We start from the raw sequence: 13,733 nt of genomic DNA, 5'->3' as shown, positions 1-13,733 counted from the left end.
GCTGGAGTGATATGATGTTACTGTTGCTGTATGCTTGAGTGGTATGACGCTACTGTTGCTGTATGCTTGAGTGGTATGACGCTACTGTTGCTGTAAGCTGGTGTGGTGTAATGTTGCTGTTGCTGTATGCTGAAGTGATGTGATGTTACTGTTGCTGTATGCTAGAGTGGTATGACGCTACTGTTGCTGTATGCTTGAATGGTATGACGCTACTGTTGCTGTAAGCTGGTGTGGTGTAATGTTGCTGTTGCTGTATGCTGAAGTGATGTGATGTTACTGTTGCTGTATGCTAGAGTGGTATGACGCTACTGTTGCTGTATGCTTGAGTGGTATGATGTTGCTGTATGCTGGAGTTGTATGACGCCACTGTCGCTGTATGCTGGAGTGGTATGACGCTACCGTGCTGTATGCTGGTGTGGTATGATGTTGCTGTTGCTGTATGCTTGAGTGGTATGATGTTACTGTTGCTGCATGCAGGAATGGTATGATGTTACTGTTCCTGTATGCTGGAGTGGAATGATGTTACTGTTGCTGCATGCAGGAATGGTATGATGCTACTGTTGCTGTATGCTGGAGTGATATGAGGCTACTGTTGCTGTATGCTGGAGTTGTATGACGCTACTGTTTTTGATGCTGGAGTGGTATGATGTTACTGTTCCTGTATGCTGGAGTGGTATGATGTTACTGTTGCTGTATGCTGGAGTGGTATGATGTTACTGTTGCTGCATGCAGGAATGGTATGATGTTACTGTTCCTGTATGCTGGAGTGGAATGATGTTACTGTTGCTGCATGCAGGAATGGTATGATGCTACTGTTCCTGTATGCTGGAGTGATATGAGGCTACTGTTGCTGTATGCTGGAGTTGTATGACGCTACTGTTTTTGATGCTGATGTGGTATGATGTTACTGTTGCTGTATGCTGGAGTGGTATGATGTTGCTGTATGCTGCAGTGGTATGATGTTACTGTTGCTGTATGCTGGAGTGGTATGACGCTGCTGTTGCTGTATGCTGGAGTGGTATGACGCTACTGTTGCTGTATGCTGGAGTGGTATGATGCTACTGTTGTTGTATGCTGGAGTGGTATGATGTTACTGTTCCTGTATGCTTGAGTGATATCATGTTACTGTTGCTGTATGCTGGTGTGGTATGATGTTAGTGTTGCTGTATGCTGGTGTGGTATGATGTTGCTGTATGCATAGAAGTGGTATGATGATAATGTTCCTGTATGCTAGAGTGGTATTAGGCTACTGTTGCTGTATGCTGGTGTGGTATGATGTTACTGTCGCTGTATGCTGGAGTGATATTATGTTACTGTTGCTGTATGTTGGAGTGGTATGATGTTGCTGTATGCTGGAGTGGTATGACGCTACTGTTGCTGTATGCTGGAGTGGTATCATGTTACTGTTGCTGTATGCTTGAGCGGTGTGACGCTACTGTTGCTGTATGCTGGAGTGGTATGACGCTACTGTTGCTGTATGCTGGAGTGGTATGACGCTACTGTTTCTGTATGCTGGAGTGGTATGACGCTACTGTTTTGATGCTGGAGTGGTATGATGTTACTGTTGCTGTATGCTGGAGTGGTATGATGTTACTGTTCCTGTATGCTGGAGTGATATGAGGCTACTGTTGCTGTATGCTGGAGTGGTATGATGTTACTGTTCCTGTATGCTGATGTGGTATGATGTTACTGTTGCTGTATGCTGATGTGGTATGATGTTGCTGTATGCTGGAGTGGTATGATGTTACTGTTGCTGTATGCTGGAGTGGTATGACGCTACTGTTGCTGTATGCTGGAGTGGTATGACGCTACTGTTGCTGTATGCTGGAGTGGTATGACGCTACTGTTGCTGTATGCTGGAGTGGTATGATGCTACTGTTGTTGTATGATGGAGTGGTATGATGTTACTGTTTCTGTATGCTGGAGTGATATGATGTTACTGTTGCTGTATGCTGGTGTGGTATGATGTTACTGTTGCTGTATGCTGGTGTGTTATGATGTTGCTGTATGCAGAAGTGGTATGATGATAATGTTCCTGTATGCTAGAGTGGTATTAGGCTACTGTTGCTGTATGCTGGTGTGGTATGATGTTACTGTCGCTGTATGCTGGAGTGATATTATGTTACTGTTGCTGTATGCTGGAGTGGTATGATGTTGCTGTATGCTGGAGTGGTATGACGCTACTGTTGCTGTATGCTGGAGTGGTATCATGTTACTGTTGCTGGCTTGAGTGGCTGTATGCTGGTGTTACTGTTGCTGCTGCTGTATGCTGGAGTGATGCTTGCTGTATGCTTGAGTGGTATGACGCTACTGTTGCTGTATGCTGGTGTGGTATGATGTTGCTGCTGCTGTATGCTGGAGTGATATGATGTTACTGTTGCTGTATGCTTGAGTGGTATGACGCTACTGTTGCTGTATGCTGGAGTGATATGATGTTACTGTTGCTGTATGCTGGAGTGGTATGATGTTACTGTTGCTGCATGCAGGAATGGTATGACGTTACTGTTCCTGTATGCTGGAGTGGTATGACGCTACTGTTGCTGTAAGCTGATGTGGTGTAATGTTGCTGTTGCTGTATGCTGAAGTGATGTGATGTTACTGTTGCTGTATGCTAGAGTGGTATGACGCTACTGTTGCTGTATGCTTGAGTGGTTTGATGTTGCTGTATGCTGGAGTGGTATGACGCCACTGTTGCTGCGCTGGAGTGGTATGACGCTGCTGTGCTGTATGCTGGAGTGGTATGATGCCACTGTTGCTGTATGCTGGAGTGGTATGACGCTACTGTTGCTGTATGCTGGAGTGGTATGATGTTACTGTTGCTGTATGCTGGAGTGGTATGATGTTACTGTTGCTGTATGCTGGAGTGGTATGATGTTACTGTTGCTGCATGCTGGAATGGTATGTTGCTACTGTTCCTGTACTGCTGGAGTGAATGAGGGCTACTGTTGCTGTATGCTACGCTACTGTATGCTGGAGTGGTATGATGTTACTGTTCCTGTATGCTACCGTTGATGTTATTGCTGTATGCTGGAGTGGTATGATGTTACTGTTGCTGCATGCAGGAATGGTATGATGTATGACGCTACTGTTGCTGTATGCTGGAGTGGTATGACGCTACTGTTGCTGTATGCTGGAGTGGTATGACGCTACTGTTTCTGTATGCTGGAGTGGTATGATGCTACTGTTGCTGTATGCTGGAGTGGTATGATGTTACTGTTGCTGTATGCTGGAGTGGTATGATGTTACTGTTGCTGCATGCAGGAATGGTATGATGTTACTGTTCCTGTATGCTGGAGTGGAATGATATTACTGTTGCTGCATGCAGGAATGGTATGATGCTACTGTTCCTGTATGCTAGAGTGATATGAGGCTACTGTTGCTGTATGCTGGAGTTATATGACGCTACTGTTTTTGATGCTGGAGTGGTATGATGTTACTGTTCCTGTATGCTGGAGTGGTATGATGTTACTGTTGCTGTATGCTGATGTGGTATGATGTTACTGTTGCTGTATGCTGGAGTGGTATGATGTTACTGTATGCTGGAGTGGTATGATGTTACTGTTGCTGTATGCTTGAGTGGTATGACGCTACTGTTGCTGTATGCTGGAGTGGTATGACGCTACTGTTGCTGTATGCTGGAGTGGTATGATGCTACTGTTGTTGTATGCTGGAGTGGTATGATGTTACTGTTCCTGTATGCTGGAGTGATATGATGTTACTGTTGCTGTATGCTGGTGTGGTATGATGTTAGTTGCTGCTTGCTGTATGCTGGTGTGGTATGATGTTGCTGTATGCAGAAGTGGTATGATGATAATGTTCCTGTATGCTGAGAGTTCCTGTATGCTAGAGTGGTATTAGGCTACTGTTGCTGTATGCTGGTGTGGTATGATGTTACTGTTGCTGTATGCTGGTGTGGTATGATGTTAGTGTTGCTGTATGCTGGTGTGGTATGATGTTGCTGTATGCAGAAGTGGTATGATGATAATGTTCCTGTATGCTAGAGTGGTATTAGGCTACTGTTGCTGTATGCTGGTGTGGTATGATGTTACTGTCGCTGTATGCTGGAGTGGTATGATGTTGCTGTATGCTGGAGTGGTATGACGCTACTGTTGCTGTATGCTGGAGTGGTATCATGTTACTGTTGCTGTATGCTTGAGCGGTGTGACGCTACTGTTGCTGTATGCTGGAGCGGTGTGACGCTACTGTTCCTGTATGCTGGAGTGGTATGACGCTACTGTTGCTGTATGCTGGAGTGGTATGACGCTACTGTTGCTGTATGCTGGAGTGGTATGATGTTACTGTTCCTGCATGCTGGAGTGGTATCATGTTTCTGTTGCTGTATGCTGGAGTGGTATGACGCTACTGTTGCTGCAAGGCGAATTAGTTTCTTTCCCTTTCTGGGTGCGATACTCACATCTCACGAGGGATTCCTCTCGTTTCCTGTCGGTGCACTCAAGAGATTAGTATTATGTATTGATATAATCAAACCGACGCTTGTATTGTACGCAGAATCTCTAGTTTTATGTATTAGGATATGCAACATTTTCACTTGGTCTTCGGCGTGTGTTTGCGAATGCCCGTGTTGCCTGTCAAGAAACTCCGCTATTTGCTGAACGCAAACTACCTAAACAGTGATTCCGGGTACAATCCAGGAAAGGGATTTGTTGCTTTCTCTGCCCCAGTTAACAAAGGACCACGGTGTAGTTGTCCGTGTAGGTAGGGTGTGTATAGGCTATGTGAGATGACCAAATGGCTGGACGGATAACGCTGTCAGTCTATGTAGACGGGTATGGGAGTGCCTGGGCCCGATCATGTGTGACTATCGTTACATACCAGATTGATATCACGATTTCATTATATTCTACACGGATATATAGCGTTGCCATAATTGTGAGATAAGTTACCTATTATAAAGGAGAATATTAAGTGCTGTGTGATGGAGCGTGTGGTATTTCCACAGACTATATATCTGTCGCAAGTACTGTCCTTGTTCATACCTCCATACACCCTGGCCCCTCCCCACACACTGATCGATTCCATCTCACGATAATGTATAACTGCTCTAAAGATGATTCTCAAGAACCAAACCTTTTCATATGACTACAGTTTCTGTCGTCACAGTATAATGCAGCCATATGAAAGAAATTTTATTTAACTTACTTTGAGCAGTATATCAACTTGCTTTTTTTTAGAAATACATGTTCACAGATAATGCTTCTTACAAAGTAAGTGACAAAAATTTCAATGTGAAACCCAGGCTTAGTTGTATTTAGTTCATGACGAAACAGGAACTAAAGGTGTTGATGCCTGTGTATTCCGATAAGGCTAGACCAATTTTATTTCTTGTTTTACGGATTTTTGTCCTCAGAAAACCTAGAGGCGGGAGGGATTTTTTAAAAATAATCACCAGGCAAAGTAATATTCCTTTTAAATACTAAAAGTATTTTATTTCGGGCAATTTATAAAGTGTATATGAGGCTAACTGTATTGGGCCAATAAAAATATTAGGATTCTATTTTTTGAGCGGGGACATTTTTTTTCTTATCCTTGAAAAAATATGACAGGCGGATCCGTAAAGCAAGAAATAAAATTGATCTGGCCTAATCAGTCAATAAATAATACTAACATACTCTGCTGAAAGATAAAAGACGCCGACAGTACCTTATCCTGCTATGAAGTACTTTTCGAATTAGCTTCGATAGGTCATAAGTTGTCAGTAACAATAGGTTCAAGACGCCAGTGTGTTTTTGCAGTCAATAGATAGTGTATACAGTTCTCACTAGTTTCATACATATCATCACTGACTGCACGTAGTGTTTATTAGTGTTCAGTATCCAAATATGAAGGTAAGGCCGGCATGAACAGAAGGCCGACCATGAAAATACGCTACCGGGTTTGCACTTGACGAAAACATAACAAAATTTAGCAAAACGTTACAATTCTGAAAACGGTCGCCACAACAAAGATTCAAATCAAGACAATGCTACCGGTGTCAAATATATATCACTTTAATAACCATGGCTTGTTTGCTTAATTTTAGCCACCGTCAAACACGGATACAGATTTTCGTTTAGGTTTAAAAAAAGATTCACGGCGGTAGGGTGAGCTACAGACACATGAATTAATAAAACAAACAGGATACGATTTTGGATTATTAAATAGCCAAGTCATGTCCCAAGGCACGCTATTATCGCTTTGATTCGCATTACTTGGTGAATGACGGAAACAGTGTTTATTTCATAAATATTATGGTCCGGACTGAAAAGTTGCTGTCTCACGTGGACATCCCAGTTTAATGGCATCCTCCTGGCCTGTTACCGTGACTTGATGATGACGTCACACAACCTGACCCCAAGACATGACTGCGCAGTTATAGACACACTGTCGTGTGCTAATGACAGATATGTAGATTCCAAGTAGAGCATACAGCAATAGAAAGTCGTAGGCTGAAAATGATGACTAAATTTCGTTCTACTTGGTAAATAAAATCGTATCTGGACATATAAAATGCAAGCATTTTTCAGATGATATTTGGACACGCACAGACACACGCACGCACGCTCGCACACACACACACACACACACACACACTCTCTCTCTCTCTCTCTCTCTCTCTCTCTCTCTCTCTCTCTCACGCGCGCGCGCGCGCACACACACACACACATATATGTATATATATATGAGCCGCTTAAAATAACAATGGTAAATACAATATGACACTACATGTTTACCTATTCAAGGATGGCCACAACCTTTAAGTTATCTTTAGCTTTAGGCTGTATAGTATCAGCTGTATTCATTTTGAAGAAATAAATATCTTGAATTTTATTTCCATTCCTGTTGGGTGTTTTTGGGCCCTTTATTTGTTGTTTATGGATACACATAGTAACATGTTATAACGTAAATAGTAGTTTTGTCGGAGCAGTCCAGGTTAAAGTGTACATGGAATACCTCTTTCATGTTTTTGAATTTTATACAAATAATTTCATCTATATATTTGCAAGTTCCACAATTTGCCCTGTTATATTTTGATAGCCTGAATTCTGTAGATATGTTACGTGAGTCGAATTCAGCACGTGTTAAAGTCTGTTGTAAGTTAAGAGTCGGTCGTTTACTTTTTATCATTGCTACCTTGGCTATAATTCGATTCATTTTAATATCAGCATTTACAATTGGAACAGTTTGTCAAATGTTATGGAAAAGTTCCGGATTCTTGGGGTTATACGAAGATACACTGATTGATAGTGTTAGTGTTTTGCTTATCACGTACTTTCACCCGCCGTGTCTTTCTGTGGTTGTGGCTTTATTTACTCCACCTTCTACAAGTGGAGTCGGGTATCCGCGGGATTGTAGATGATATTTTAATTCCGAGAGTCGCATGTTCCTTGTAGACATATTTCACACGATCATGCAGATACGCCTTGCAAAATTATATGGAATGCTTCTTTTTGTATGACGCGAGTGACAGGATGAAACATGTAGATATTGCTTAGTAACTGTAGATTATAGTATATATCTGTTTCTAGATTACGTCCACATATCTTTATCATAGTGTCCAACAATAGAATGTCAGAATGACTAGAGTCCGTGGTAAAATCCAGATGTTTGTTCAAATTGTTTAGAATGTTATGAAATATAGTTCATTTGTTGTCTTCAAACTGCCACAGCATAAAGCAATCGTCAAGGAAACGTCGCCAAAGTATTTTCCAACTTCAGATCCTAAATGTTCTCTCACTTTGGTTTCTCGTACTCTTTCTTAGTATCCCCAACTAATTTGTAAGTGGGTGCTATTCTAATTCACTCCTTTATATATATATTCCTGTATATACATACCCGTGTCTGTGTCAGAGCCTGCTGTACGTGCGTGTACATAGATATATCATGCCAGTACACCTGTCACTCACATACATTGCATCAACTGTTTGTTTGCTGATGATGTGTTGCAGAACTCCTGCCACTTGATGAGCCACGTCACGACAGTCGAGCGTGCGTAGAAATGGGCGTGATGATGTACACGCTGTTGGGGCTGTTCATGACATAACAAGATCGCCCTATCCTCCGTAATAAATCCAGCACGATGTATTGCCTGGACCTCCGTCTGTCATCGTACAAGGCTTCAGTTAGGACTGTGACAAATGGCCTTGTCAAACAGTGTGGACCAAGTTTCATACTTAGCAAGAAATGTTAGCCAAAATTAAAATAACAAGAACGCTACGTTTAAAAATCCTGTTTAAATTGACTTTGAAAGTTTTGAGACTTACAGGACGACAATAATTTTACAATACTTCAACCCCCTTTGAGGGTACATCCACTAACAATCCCAGTTACTAATCCAAGCTACCAATAATAAAATACTTATCTATTCACAAACCGTTTTTAAAAAAAATATCTAGCAATTCTATTTCTTTGAAAAATTCAATGAAATATTTGAAATATTTATCCCTTGTGATAGAAAAATCAATACAGTCAAGTAGAACATGCTTGACCGTGATTCCTTCATCACAAGGGATGAAAAACGGAGGATCTTCACCTTTAAGCAAATGTTCATGTGTATATCTTTTGTGGCCAATACGACATCGTCGTATGATGACCTCTTCAAATCTGGACTGACAACCTTAAAAGCGAGAGAGTTTTATTGGATATACAACTTCTTTAATATAATGTAAACGACGTTTCGGTGTAGCTGCTAACACCGTTATTAAGTATTATAATAACGAAGTTGTATGTCGATAGAACTCTCCCGGTGTTGATGTGTTTGCAGTCTGTAGCGCCAGTTACACAGTAGAATGTTCACTTGTGTGGAATGCATCCCAGTTCTCAAAACATAGTGATCACAAGTCCATACATGTCTCTGGTTAAGTACTAGTCTAAATCATGACTATATACCAGGCAACAAATACAGCAATTCAGATGCAGAACAGCCACACTTGTTCAAAGATGGTATTGGAGTATATCCGGTTAAGTATAAGCACTTCACGGATTTAACAGAATGATTAGCGACTGCACCACAACATTTGTTCGGCGAGGTTAAATAGGATGTATACATACTTGATCAATAGGATTATATCAGATGCAGTGCAAACATTCGTTCAATCACATCAGGTTAAATTGAGACCGACTTTCAGTTGTATAGATCGATGAGACATGATGCTTTAAAAACTCAACTAGTTCAAAAAGATTATTTCCATTGCAGTGCAGACACTATTTCAGCCAAACCATATCCATCATATCCACACCAGATAAACAAACTTATATCAGACCCAGCGCAGACACTTGTTCAGCAAACATATATCAGACCCAGCACAGACACTTGTTCAGCAAACATATATCAGACCCAGCACATACACTTGTGCAAGAAACTTTTATCAGAGCCAGCACAGACAATTGTTCAACAAACTTATATCAGACCCAGCACAGACAGTTGTTCAACAACCTGATATCAGAGCCAGCACAGACAATTAATGATAATAATAATGATAATAAATATACACTTGTATTGCGCTTGTTTCCAGTATAATCAACTGCTCAAAAGCGCTTGTGAGCAATGAACTGTCCTGGGAATACACAGTCTAACAGTAGCAGACTTTAAACAAATGTGTTTTCAGTAGTGATTTGAATGATTCAAACTCAGGGGCACTTCTTATTTCAAGTGGGAGGGAGTTCCATAACTGGGGGGCTGAGATTTCGAAACTTCTCTCGCCAAGTGATGTACGAGCTGACGGAAGCTTCAAGAGACACTGGTTACAAGAACGTAGAGTTCTCCCAGGTTTATATTCTTGGATGAGTTCAGAAATGTACGGAGGAGCATCGCGGTGGATAGCACGGAATGTCAGAGTCAGCACTTTAAACTTGATTCTGTCCTCAACTTTGAGCAAGTGGAGATCTTTCAGGATTGGGGTGATATGTACTGATCTTCTGGTTCTCTTGATCAGTCTTGCGGCAGAATTCTGGACTTTCTGAAGTTTAAAGACAAGACGTTTTGGCAGCCCGAGAAGAAGGGAGTTGCAATAATCCAGATGGGAGATTACACAGGCTTGAACGAGCAAAGTTGTTGTTTTGTTGTTGATAAACTGTCGTATCTAACTGATGTTTCGGATATTCATGTAAGCTTTTTTGCAGACCCGGCTTACATGGCATTCAGCACTGAGTGTGGAGTCAAACATGACACCAAGATTTCCAGCCTCCTGGCTAGGTTCGATGACACAAGATGACAACTTAAGAATGGGAAGTGTTAACTTTGTTCTCATGGCTTTTGATGTAATCACAAGCATCTCAGTCTTTTCCTCATTCAGCTTTAAGAAATTCATGGTCATCCAAGTCTTGATGTCTTCTGTGCACTCCGCAATTCTGGAGAAAGCAGTATTGATTGAGGTTTTATCCTTTGGCTTGAATGATAGATACAGCTGTGTATCATCTGCATATAGATGAAAGCAAAAATTGTGTGCTCTGGCAATATCTCCAAGTGGAGAAGTGTACATCGTGAAAAGTATAGGTCCCAGTACCGAACCTTGCGGAACACCATACTTGAGCTCTGTCATGTCAGAGCTATATCCATCCACATACACAGCCTGGTATCGGTTTGACAGATACGAATTTAGCCAGAGTAGCGCTTCTCCAGTAACTCCAAATCTATCATTTAGAGTACGAAGTAGTATTCCCTGATCGATAGTATCAAAGGCAGAGGAAAGATCAAGGAGTATGAGTACTGCTGCACCATCTTTGTCAACAGCCTGGAGAAGATCGTTCTGAACACGAACAAGAGCAGTCTCAGTGCTATGCCCTTTTCTGTAAGCAGACTGTAGCACTTCCAGTTGACCGGTACTCTTCAGATGCTGGTTTAATTGTGAAACAGCAACTCGTTCGAGTAACTTGGATGCAAACGACAGATTGGATACAGGTCTATAGCTTTTAAAACCTCTGCATCCAGTTGTGTTTTTTTCAACAAGGGTGACACAAAAGCTTTCTTAAAATCTGCAGGAACAGAAGATTCGAGAAAGGATTGATTTACAATGTGAGTCATCACAGGAACAACCTCATCCAAACAGTCCTTGGGGAGTCATGTCGGTAACGGGTCCAGGGAGCAAGATTTGTTTGGACATAGAGAGATAAGTTCCTGGTTTCGTTCTCATAAATATGGGAAATGAGGATTGTGAGTGATGATTATCAGGAACGCCACTGGTGGGGATGGTGGTAACAGGTCGCACAGTTATACTTTCCAGACTAGAACGAAGAATTTCAATCTTTTCCGTGAAATACTTGGAGAAAATATTCACCATTTCGAGTTTAGAGTCATAGTTTGGCAGAGGCTTTGAATGCTTCTTGAACAAAAGTCTGCCACACAGTCGATAAAGATCCTTTTGGCCATTAGACTTTTCAATTGCATCATTGTAAAAGGTTTTCTTTTCCTTGTATAAGGGCATTGACAGCGTTGCGCTGGGCAGAATGCATCTCTTTGAAGACTACCAGATCAGACGCTCTCATCCGCCTCTCCAACTGTCGTCGATACTGTTTTGCTGCCCGGATTTTGTCATTGTACCAAGGTTCTTTTGAGTGTACTGTTACAATACGTTTGGATATCGGAGCAAGGTCATTAATGACTTTACGGACTTCACTATCATAACGACAGGCACATGCTTCAACACTAAGCTCAGAATTACCTTCAAGTGCTGTGGAAAGAGCTGACTTCAAAACAGGAAGACTGATACAATCCCATTTCCGGAATGATAGTTCCTGTCTTGGTCTTCTGGGTATTGAAAAGCTTGCTCTAGCGAGGATAGCAAATTGATCAGATTGAACTGACTGATCAACGCCAGTGATCTTTAAGTTGAGTTCTTCATCTCTAGTGATGATGAGTATGTCCTCGAACATGTGTCGGAACAGAGACATGCTGAACGAGTCCATGTGAGGAAAGAATACACAAAAACTGTTCTGTATCTGAGAGATGAACATTATCAACATGTATGTTGAAGTCACCTAATATCAGAAGTTTACCAGGGACACTGTTAAGGAATTTCAGAAAACAGGCAAACTCAGTAAGAAAGTCTTTTCCATCATGACACGTTCTACCGGGAGGCCTAGAAATTGCAACAAGATTATATCAGAGCCAGCACAGACAATTGTTCAACAACCTGATATCAGAGCCAACACAGACAATTGTTCAACAAGATTATATCAGAGCCAGCACAGACAATTGTTCAACAACCTGATATCAGAGCCAGCACAGACAATTGTTCAACAAACTTATATCAGACCAAGCACAGACAATTGTTCAACAACCTGATATCAGAGCCAGCACAGACAATTGTTCAACAAACTTATATCAGACCCAGCACAGACAATTGTTCAACAAACTTATATCAGACCCAGCACAGACAATTGTTCAACAACCTGATATCAGAGCCAGCACAGACACTTGCAATTGTTCAATAAACTTATATCAGACCCAGCACAGACAATTGTTCAACAAACTTATATCAGACCCAGCACAGACAATTGTTCAACAACCTGATATCAGAGCCAGCACAGACACTTGTTCAACAATATTATATCAGAGCCAGCACAGACAATTGTTCAACAACCTGATATCAGAGCCAGCACAGACAATTGTTCAACAAACTTATATCAGACCCAGCACAGACAATTGTTCAACAACCTGATATCAGAGCCAGCACAGACAATTGTTCAACAAGATTATATCAGAGCAAGCACAGACAATTATTCAACAAACTTATATCGGAGGCAGTACAGACACCGGTTCAACAAGATTATATCAGAGCCAGCACAGACAATTGTTCCACAAACCTATATCAGACCCAGCACAGACACTTGTTCAACAAACTTATATCAGACCCAGCACAGACACCTGTTCAACAAACTGATATCGGAGGCAGTACAGACACTTATCATATCAAATACAGTACGGACAGTAGTTCAACAAGATTATGTCAGACGCAAGACACTGCATCGTTCATGTTGAGACCACTGTACACAGCTAGAAACACTGCATCGTTCATGTTGAGACTATTGTACACAATTTCATCTTTTGAGCATACACCATGCCTTCACCTTTTCAACCAAACTTTATCAACTTGATGTCAAGGACAGATAATATGATAACTTAGGAAATGATCCAGATAGCTGTAATAGAAAACTAGTGACACGGGCACAAAGTATACCATCGTCGTCATGTATACCATTATACCCTCGTGTTTGATGTTAACTGATAGACGTGTAGGTACAGCTTGTATGAATCCAAGTTGTTCTTTTGTTTTGTGCTTGTCGGCAGTGTATGACTCCAGTCGTCCTACGATATCAAACTATTAATCATGCACAATGCTCTCACTGTGTGTCATGGCTCGCGCACATCGACGTGTGGTATAAATGACACTCCTCCATACAATTGCTACATTAGCTCACTAAACATTCTTTACAAATTGTTTCTCCGTTGTTATTTAACGTCTTCTGTGTAATGGTTGAGGGGAAGATTGGGGAGGCATGTACCTTTGTTCATGTAAACACCTGCTAGACATACTGTGTAACCTGTACAAGTACCACAAGTCACTGTACTCCAGGGCTATACGCGTGTGTGTCTCGATATGTGTGTTTGATTGGGAAACAGCCAACAGGCAAGTGACGAATGAAACCGTTCTTGTGAGGATGGAAGCTCGTACATCATTCCGAGGCCCCGCCCCTCGCCCCGCCACAGACACCGCGCCTCAGGCAGGTAAGCCATA

The 13,733-nt window shown here is 41.7% G+C and overlaps 1 long non-coding RNA gene across 1 annotated transcript; it reads left to right on the top strand.

The window, feature by feature from the left end:
* Nucleotides 1-9,758: 9,758 nt before the first annotated feature.
* LOC124256300 lies at nucleotides 9,759-10,511 on the top strand. The gene is made up of 2 exons (XR_006892870.1): nucleotides 9,759-9,875; nucleotides 10,024-10,511. It is a non-coding gene; the product is annotated as an uncharacterized LOC124256300 (long non-coding RNA).
* The last annotated feature ends 3,222 nt before the right edge of the window (nucleotides 10,512-13,733 follow it).

This window comes from Haliotis rubra, unplaced genomic scaffold (genome assembly GCF_003918875.1).
Source record: "Haliotis rubra isolate DU_JTF1 unplaced genomic scaffold, ASM391887v1 Scf116, whole genome shotgun sequence".
NCBI lineage: Eukaryota > Metazoa > Mollusca > Gastropoda > Lepetellida > Haliotidae > Haliotis > Haliotis rubra.
Note: the sequence above shows the minus strand (reverse complement) of the source record. Positions and strands in the feature narration are given on the sequence as shown.